The sequence below is a fragment of the Anguilla rostrata genome, chromosome 16, assembly GCF_018555375.3.
Source record: "Anguilla rostrata isolate EN2019 chromosome 16, ASM1855537v3, whole genome shotgun sequence".
Lineage (NCBI taxonomy): Eukaryota > Metazoa > Chordata > Actinopteri > Anguilliformes > Anguillidae > Anguilla > Anguilla rostrata.
Genome location: NC_057948.1, coordinates 8,351,482 through 8,361,943, shown reverse-complemented (window position 1 = coordinate 8,361,943; position 10,462 = coordinate 8,351,482).

The following is a 10,462-nucleotide window of genomic DNA, read 5'->3' as shown; positions in this document are numbered from 1 at the left end:
AAATAGTCATACCCTAACACAATCATGATTTGCAACCTGAAATGAGAATGTTATTGATGCAATGCCGTGTCTGTTCCATTTCGGGTTTCCAGTAGAGTCTCTTGTGATGCGAATCACAGGTGTGGGTGTATGTGTGTGTGTGTCTGTGTGCGTGTGTGTGTGTTTGGGAGGCACCAGGGGAAGGATGCATGGTGGTTTGAATGCAGGGGATGTGAAATATCCTTTCGGCTGATGGTACATTCAGGGAGGAAACACAAAATGAGCAAATGGGCACAGCTGCAGAGGATTGTGGGATTACTCACGCAATTTCCATCAGGGAACTGAGTTCTTTGGTGGAAAATAGCATTTTCGAGCACATTAGCATATATATTTGAAATACTTTGACAGCTGTGACTTGTGAAAGGATGAGTAAGCAGGAGTCTCTGATACCATTCGCTGTGTGGCAGAGCTGCTCTTGGGTCGTTTATATGTGCTGACAAGATGGTGCGATTGATTTTCCCTGCCTCTGATTGGTCCTCTGGCTTTAAATGGTTCCTGCCTTGTAATTGATCTTGCTTGTTATGATAGCTCACATTGAACAGCAAGTGAGAGAGCTAGTAAGGATGTCACCGACCATTGAGTCGCTGCATGCACGTCGCAATCGCTAGTCACACCGAATCCACGACTGGCGTATAACTTCTTTTATATCTTTGGTTCCGTTAGTTATGGGCCATTTTGGGAAGTTTTACTTCTGTTTTCTCCCACTTTGGAATGGCCAGTTTGTGTTTACCTCTGCTCACTGCTGAAACCTTTGGGAGAGAACGCACTGTCTGGAACAGCGGATGCTAGCCCCTGCTTCTTTCCACACTCTGACCTGCCAGTTAAGCACCGGCAGGATTTGAGTCATTAGAGGACAGGTCATGGGGAGCTCCTGTGGACAGAACATGGGTCCAGAGGAGGAGGGGGGGGGGGCATCACTGGTGTGCGATGAGACACAAACACGCCACTGTCCGAAACCTCTCTATATATGTTATATATGTATCACATATATTTATTATTTGCACTACATGGCCAAAAGCATGTGGACATCTGACATCCAACATCTCATCCAAAATAATGGGTATTAACACTGAGTTGGTCCACCCTTTGCTGCTACAACAACCTCCACTCTTCAGGGAAGGCTTTATAGTAGATGCTGAAACATTGCTGCAGGGATGTGCTTCCATTCAGCCAGAAGAGCATCAGTGAGGTTGGGCACTGATTGGGCGATTAGGCCTGGCTCGCAGTTGGCTTTCCAACTGATCCCAAAGGTGTTGGACTGGGCTGAGGTCAGGGCTCTGTGCAGGCCACTCAAGTTCTTCCACACTGTTCTCGACAAAATCAATTCTGTATGGATGTCGCTGTGTGCCTGGGGGCATTGTCATGCTGAAACAGGAAAGGGCCTTCCCCAAACTGCTGGGGAAGTACAGAATCGTCTAAAATGTGATTGTATGCCGTAGCGTTAAAATTTGCCTTCACTGGAACTAAGGGGCCTAGATCAATCCATGAAAAACAGACCCAGACCAAGTGGTGTCCAGATACTTTTGGTCATATAGTGTATATTATGTATTGTATATGTAATGTATTATGCAAGCCCTGTGGAACGGCCAGGACTGCCCTGGTATAGTCCAGATTCTATACCAGATCTTAGGGCCCAGCCTCACACCACATTTTGTGGTGACACGACCTAAACTGGCCATTAGGGGGCGCTGTGGTCATTATGTCTGCTTTCAATATTTTATTTATTTGGCCAATTCCACTGACTAAACCAACACAAAATCTGAGTAAATCCGAACTATTTATGACAACAAAAAGAAAAATCCTCACTGTATTTATTGTGTGTAAATAAGTGATCTTTAATAAGAGGCTCTAATGCCTTGAAGCTGCCAAGATGATAGTTTGTTCCGTCCCTATGTTATGAGCATGAAATGTGATTAAGAACTGGACTCTATATTGAATTTTTAAGAGGTCACTCACATTTAATAACAAGTGGTTGGTCGTGACGTTAGTTGGACAGGTAGCGGATCACCTAGGAAACAAGGACGGTTGTTTTCCCCAGTAAGGCCCAATAGCACTTGTTTTTTACATTTTTACTAAAAATTCTTAACTTAGACAACACCGTTTTTGTGTTTTACGCACAGATTTTGTCAGTTCTGCAATATTTCTCTAGAATTTGTTACACCCATCACAGACCTCGTAGAGCTATTTATTCAACTGTGCTACAGCTTCAAAGTTGACTGGGTTCAAACAGATCGAGTGCAAGGCTCGTTTCTCAGTAGAGTTGCATTTTCAAGGGAACTAATTTGCATGCCAGATCAGGTAAGAGATAGGCCTAATTATTGGCCGATCTGGGCCCAGTGCTTTTGGACAAAATGTCGTGTGAAAACATACAGATAACGATTCGCAGATGCTGCCTTAAAAATTCCGTTTCAGTCACATCGTGAACCCGGGATCGCGTCTAAGATTATTTTAAGTGCAGTGGCTGCAACGGGCCGTTCGTGATATATGGGGGATTCTACCGGTTTGTCAAGAACGTTCTCATCAAGCGTGGTCTCATCTCAGCGTGATTGGATTAAATCCGACCGCTCGCTAGCAGGGACAGAAAGAGCTGACACGCTGTTCTGAGCCCCGCCACTGTGGAGGCATGAACGCGATATCGCTTTCCACAAAGCCTATCTTTATTACAGCCAAAGCGTTTGAAATAAATTGAGCAGATTATTATATGTGCGCCGATTCCCGTGGGGACAGCGAGAGAACAGTACAGCCTACATCGGCCTCTCTCGGGAACGACATCGGGTTTAAAAGCTGCCGGTCGTGCCGGAAAACACACAGTACCAAAGGAGCTGAGATGAGGAGGTTGCCAGCTGCTGCCCAGGGCTGTTCAGCAGGTGCCTGTTTACTGGCTCTGCCCAGCTATCACCCGTCTGACTAATGAGGTGATGTCATCGCTGGTGTAACATTAGAGTCACATGAACCAATCACAATCAGGAGTGATAAATTAGTCAAACAGACACCAGAAACTTAATGAGTATTAAAGGTCGGTATTATTTAAAGTATATATCCATAGTCATGTTTTGTATGTCTCAAGACTGTGAATGGGAATTGTAAACAAATTGGAATTTGTTTTCGAATTCAGCGCTCAATCGAGTCCCCTGCCCTGTTTCTCTTAGTCTTCATTCCTTTCCCAAAATGGCCGTTTACTAAAGTGGCCTCTTTGTCTCACAGATGCATTAGGCTACGGCAAACAAAAATGTTCATTTATATAGTTTGGGGCTGGCGTTAGCGATATGCATTTTTACAATCAAACTCCACGAGTTTCACTGCAAGAAGCCAGCATTTTACCAACGTGGGGCTCTATATTCGTTTCTGGCTACATCGGCGACCTTAAAATCCACACCTGAAAGTAAAAAGCGACCTCTGGACTCCCAAACAGCGTCGAGCCGCTGGAGAACAGGTGCTCGTGTCCCACGCTACATTGCCTCCAATTCAGTGCTTGCCAGGGCAGGCACCGGCTGAGAGGTAACACATTGGTGATTTATGGTGCGGTGCCACGGTACAGGATGTCCGCCTCTGGAGCCGCACACCGTTTCTTTCCGCACGTCTCCCTCCGCCTTCGCGCAGGCAAGGCCAGGGCGCTAATCTCGCGCTCGCCGACTGGCGATCGGCGCCAAAACCGGGTTTTGTTGTGCTGAGGGGAGTTCGAAGGCAGAAATTCCGTTGCCGTTGATGAAGAGGCTGTGTCTCATTTCCGTGGAATCAGTCGTTCTGGAGGTACGGGGTTTTTTGTTTTTTTTTACGACGCTGACCAATTTCATTTTATGAGCAGAATGCAGGAAAACAGGGAAACCGAGCATCGAGCACCACAACACTGTTGATGCTGAGAAAAACAGTTTCGCACCTCAAATTCCTTTCCAACTTTCCAGCACTTGCTTCACTCAATGGTACTTTTGGTAGATTGAATCGTGTTCAAATTTGAAAGGTATGTGACACCTTATCAACTAAAGATTAAAAAGGGATCTTTCGTTTGATGCCTTCCACTGAACGCCCAAAATTATAACGATAACCTCAGATGCAACGTTCATGGATTTCTCAAGAAATAAGGTACTGTTATTTTTTCCCTCCAGATCTCTTCATGGAAATAAATTAAGATTCTCATCTTGGAGAGAGACAGCCAATGCCGTAGGTTCCCAGATGTCTTAAATTAACTGATTCATTTCAGGCAGGTGAATGAATACATTGAACCAATATAATGCAAGTAGTCAGATTGGGAGGACATGAGCAGACAGAAAAGCTCTTGATCAGTTCTTTTTCAAGATAAGGATCAGGCACCTTAAAACAAAATAATATTCTGATTTGTTCTGCTTTGGCTAGCCACTGTAATGAAAGAGTAGAAGGAATCTGATAAGCACACTTAATTTTCATGTGGAATACAAGTTAACGATCATTCGATCAAAAACTATGCTATTTTTTGATTTTATTTTAAAAGTTGTTCTTTTGACAACAAATACATCTTGAATCAGAGTTTAACAGTGTAACGCAACCTTTACATATTGAACCGTATGAAATATTTGTTTCTTTCCCAAGAAAGGCCTTTTGATTCATTTGTTCAAGAACAGGTCAGACAAAATGTTCTCTGCAGTCAGAAAATATTGAACTCTATATGAGTAGCATAAAAAATGAGAGCCTGCCACTAAACACACTCAGTTTACATGACCCCTTAGCAGCAGTGGAACACCTCCTCCGCCCTTCAGCTGGCTGAATTACACCACTAAACCAGGAAGGATCAGGAGTTCAGAGTCTTCCAAGCAACCGTTGGATTCGATCGAGCTGTTTCTGGGGAAGGTTGCTGACCTTGTTAGTGATACACAAACACTGGAACACAAACACTCCTGCACTCTTAGGTGCGATTTCGCAAACCGGTCAGATACAAGGTGCACAGCCGCGCTACTTTTTTGTATAGATGACTCGTTTACTCGAGTCACATCTACATTGAATAAGGCCTTGACCCATCCTGATTATTTCCTCATTTAGACGTTTGACTGTAGCAGCAGCAGGTGTATTTAGACTGAAAATTTAACCGGATTCAGTTCACTGGCTCCAAGGGGCCAGGATTAAATGGCTTTTGAAATGAAAAATAAATAAGATAAAATTCCATGCAAAAATGATACGATGATAGTCGCCACCGCACGGCGTTGGCGGCCGGTTGAACTATGAGGGCAGGCATATCAGCCACTTTTACAGGTCGGCTTTTACGCACCCAATCAGCAAGGCCGCTGACGAGATGTGGAGCAATACCAGGTACGGATAGCCCGAGGCGCCAGGACGTAATTAGAATGATATTCTGCGCCGGTCATTTTTAATCGGGTGGCAAAGAAAAGGTGGGAGCGTGCCCGCGCGCGACATCCGCGTGGCGCGGTCGGGCGGGCACTACGAGCGGTTATTTATGGAGGGCGCCGCCGGGCCCGACAGGCTGCGGGCACCTGGCTCGTTCGCCAGCCTCGCATCCGACGGGAAGCGGGATTCGCACGCGAAGGGGTGGGGGGGGGTTGGGGGACGGGCGATTTGAGAACAGCAGGGGGAAAACAGATGGCGGGAGGCTGAGGTCGGCGAAAGCGCCGGGCCGCGGCGGCGCGCGAGGAGACGGCGGGGCCGCGACTCAGACGGCGGGAACGAGGGGCCGCTGATTAATGGGGGCCGGTTTCTTACCGGTAGACGAGTGGTCCGAACGTCCGGAAGGAGGGGAGGAGGAGCCGAGGAAGCTTTCTCGCCGCGTGATAACTTCGGCCCTCTTCGAGAGAGAGAGGGAGAGAAAACTTTTCTCCCGCGCGTGCTTTTCTGCAGAGCCTTTCCCAGCATCCGTCTATTCAGGTCAGGGGCAGGCTCTGCGCTTGCGTTCGGGAGGCGGACGTGTCACACGTCTTTATGTCGGTTAGGGTCAGGATCTCTGCTTGGGGGTCAGGATTAAGATCAAGGTGAGGAAGGATTTTTTTGTTTCCCAAATTGCCCTCCATATAGAAGAAAGAAACGTCGGCACTGGCTACTCAGTCTGAGTCTTTAACAGAAGAACTTGTTCTCTAGGGTGTTGTACCTTACATGTGCGGCAGATGAACTCATTTAAGCCCTCTGGGAATTTTGTGTTTAATATTGCGATCCAACAAGTCTGTGGTTGAGGAAATGTGCGATTATTTCTATTTATTTATTTTTAAAATGTGAGCAGACAGGTTACGAAATAGAAGGCCGAGACTTAGTAGTCAAGGCGAAATGGAGAGGGCAGCACACGGAAATGGGATCACAGTATATATAGCGCCATGGGGAGGGATCGATCCCCCAACCCCATGGGGGGGTTCGTGTGTGGCTGGAGGGTCGGACTCTTCACGGGCTTACCTGTGTGTGGGTGTCCTTATGGTTTTTTTATGTTATATATCTTGTTATGAAATTATTGTAAACCTTTTGTGTACTCCATATATCTGAGTCTACAGCTTTTGAACTTTATAGCATGTATGCAGTTGCTGGTGTTTATTGGTAGATTCTGTTTGGTTAGATATGTGTTGACCTTTTGGAATAGTATTCATTTCGGAGAGTTTAATTTTAACGTGATGTTTTAACTAGACTGAATAGGTATTTTTTTACTCTCACAGGCTGACATTTTTTTCCATTCTATATTAGTCTATTGCTGTATTCCAATATGTACGTTTACTCTGTGTAGTGAGCGAGCGGAGAGATGTTTTGTAGTTGCCTCACTTTTCTTGGGTTTAGAGTAAGTTATGATCAGTGGGATGATATTCCAAGTGTCATGTTTTTTGAGTTTTTCTTATCTGTCTGAGGAAGGGTCAAGAACGTCCTCATTTGTAAGGTTATGAAGAGAAGGTGGCCTCATCAAAATCAGAATCTTTAGAATCCATGTGGTTAGGATCAGGCTAAGGGTTAGGTTCAGAGTTAGGGTTAGGAGGTGGGATCATGGTTCACTGCAGGGAGATAAGATTGTAGGTGTCTTTTATACCTATGTGCTGTCATTCCCTTTCCTAAAGTCTCACGATATTCTACAGATGTTAGTCCCCAGGGTTAGAACAGAATTTGGCAAAAAAAAGCTTTCAAATACGCTGCCCCTTCTTCCTGGAATAATGTACAGAAGGACCTGAAATTGTCCGAAATGATTACTATGGGGGAATTTAAGTCAATTTTAAAGGATCGTGAAAATAGTACTCTTGGTCAACGTGATGACCAAGAGAACGCTCCTAAATTTTCACTGAAATCCTTTTAGAAAATTGTACCTGTTTATGCATCATAACTGGATTTCTGAATTTCTCTACACCCTCATCACTAGTTAGTAATCAGTCAGGCACGCGCATCTACTCCCTTAATAAGCCAGACTGAAATTAGCCCTGTTATCACCTCATTAACACAATTCTGTATTAAGTGTGAAGTATCTTCTTCTTTATTACTGTGCTATATCTGACTGCCAAACAGAATGCCTTCAGAATTAAAATGGCATCAGTGGAATCTTTCAATGAATTCCAAACCAATGAAAATTTAACATCAACAACCTTAGCCTTGATTCCATGAACTATTGTCTTTATATTTGATGAACAAATAAAGGCATGTCTTTTTTTTTCTTCACAAACACAGTTTTGCATTTTAGCATTGGCCAAAAATGAACTCGATTTTATTTGTGTCAAAGTGAAGGACAAATGTCACAGTTTGGGTGAACCGGTAATTGCATTTTCCAAACAGAAGGCAAAATGGCCCCTAACGATTTCTCATATTGACTTGTAAGTCGAAGATAAAGACGAATTCCGGGTGACTCTGGGGGCGCACAGTTCCTGTTTCGTTAGCGCTACCGTTCGACTGGAAATGTAATATTCCAAAATGAAGTGGGGGCGGCGATGCGCTCTAGGCAAAGTTAATTGAACAAAGCGCCGCTCCTGGGCCTCCATCTGTTTGCTAAACAGCCGACCAGCCAGCCCGGGCTACGGGTGGTTAGCTATCGCTGACAGGGCTCTGGGAGCAGGGGGAGCGGGGAGGCAGGGCCGACCCGTTCCCCGTCTCTCCCCAGCTTTCTAATTAACGCCGCCGCGTGACAGCAATAAAACGGCGGCGGGGCGAGCGAGAGATTAAGGGGTGCGTACGGAGGCCTTCGGCGCGGGGGGAAAAAAAAAAAAACGTGCTAACGTGCTAATCTATTAGGATCCTTGGCTGGAAGGAGGCCCTGTTTTCGGCGCGATTAGAGAAGCGGGGCTTTGAAGTAATTGTGTTAATGAGGGAACGCGCTCGTTGAATCTTCTCTCGCAGACCCTCCAGAACGAGAGGCTAATGGGCCTCCTTTCCAGACTGCTCGGATTGGAGTGCATCCAGCTCCGCTCTCAGTCTTCTCCACCCGGTCTGCTGTCGCTGCTCTCGGTACGTCCTGGTTCAGATCCACTGACTTACACGTGCTGTGGCTCGTTAAACTCTCACCCCGCGTTTTTTTAAAATTTTATGTTCAGTTTAGTTCGATTTTGATGTCGGGCTAATGGAAAAATCACCAGGTGGTAGATCCAGAAGGAGCTATTGACAGGTCATTAACCAGTTTCTTATTGATTATGCAAAACCATCATTATAGGTTGCTGCTCCAGCAAGGTTATGGAATTCACAGAATAGCCTTGAGAAGTCCTTGAAAGCAAGGTTGTGCTCAGGGGCACATTTTAAATGGAGTAACCGGACACCTTTTCAGGCGAAGGTGCTCATAACATTCAGGAACAATGCACCTGTTATTTCCTGAGCCGCTTGGCTTGGAGGCATAACGGTCGTCTTCGCAGCACGAGGATCATTTCAGAGTCGCCGGGTTAAAGCAGAGTCACCTGATAGAGGGCAAGACGATAGCCTCCCGGAGTCCCGGAGTCAGTGTCTGGCGATGGATCCAAGATGGCTCCTGGAAGAATGGGGTGGATTTATTGCCCCGTTGCGCACGCACCGCCCGCTGGCTCAACACTGGCCTGCTTTGTGCTGATCTTTGTATCGGGTGACGGCACGACGCGATGCGTTCGGCTCGGGAGGTGATGGGGTTTCCCACAGCACAAGCGGCGTTTTTGTGCGCTTTAATTTCATCCCGCGACCTGAAAAAATTCTTCGGAGTCCGAGGACTCGGTTTCTTTTTATTCGGGAGCTGGAGGCGCGGTGAAAAATTCCTCCTCTCCACCCCCCTCCTCCCAGGTGTAAGGTACACCTACCCGACCCGCGTGTGAACCGCTGAGGTCGCGGCGCGGCGCAGGGGCGGAGCTACGACCACGGGTCGTAGCGGTTGGGGGGGGGGGTCGAGCCGCAGCTGCGTTAGAGCTTTAATGCGGGGACTCCAGACTCTGCGTGTACCGCTGCCCGGGCCCTGTGAACCAAATGGACCTCTGAGACACACTGCTCCAGGCCCTCACTGGACTGCACACAGGGTCACAGCTTTCCCAAAAAAATCAAAGCCAGGCCTCTCCGAAGCAGTGTTTCCCAACCTTTTTCCTTCCGCGGCACACTTGCCAAATTTACAGAACCTCATGGCACACCACTCTCAAAAGCATAAAAAATAAACACCCTGCAGCCCCCCTCTACACGACGTACTGACGTTGATGTGACGTGCCAACAGTAGGCCTAAATGTTCTTTTGGGGTTTTAATTAAGTGATATGCATTTTAATTACATATTTTAATGACATTTATTTTGGCTTTTGTGAATGGGATTTGTTCATTTAAGATTTTTAAATTCATTTGGAAGTTAAAATTTTTTTAAAGGGTTTTTCACACGGCACACCTGACGGCACACCGGTTGGGAAACGCTGCTCTAAAGCATGCCAACCGCGTTGTTTGCCCGCGTTATTTCTTTGAAATTAGACATGTTGTGTGTTCCTTTTTGTTGATGTACTTACTGGTTGAGTTACAGAGTAACCTTCATTTTATTCATTAAGTCAATGCTTTTCTCTGGTTACTGCATTTGTACTTGGTTGGTGTATTTTTTTGTATCCTATTTTCGAACCCTAAAAGAAAGAGTACCAACAAGCTGAGTGTGGTCATGTGAAGAAGAAGAAGAAGAAGAAGAAGTGATGATAATGATATAATAATTAATATACTGTATAATCTTTTAATGATATATTGTTTATAGTTCCGTGTTCAACCTTTTTCACAATTGTCTGGTCTGGAAAGTTGGTAAGAAACCTACTTGCCCAGATTTGACAAGAGTTTATTATCTAAAAAACAGGTTTTTAAAATGACAACTGACTCATCCATAAGATTCTTATGATTTAAATGTAAACATTTAAATCAAAAGGTTTTTAGCTAGTAAAATGATTCTCAATATTTGGGATATTCACAAGTCTCCCATATTCAGGTTCTGTGCAGAAGAGCCTGAGCCAATGGCCCATTTGTTCTGGCACTGTCCATTTATGGCCCGTTTTGGATTAGGATTCATTATGATAGTAATGGTATGAT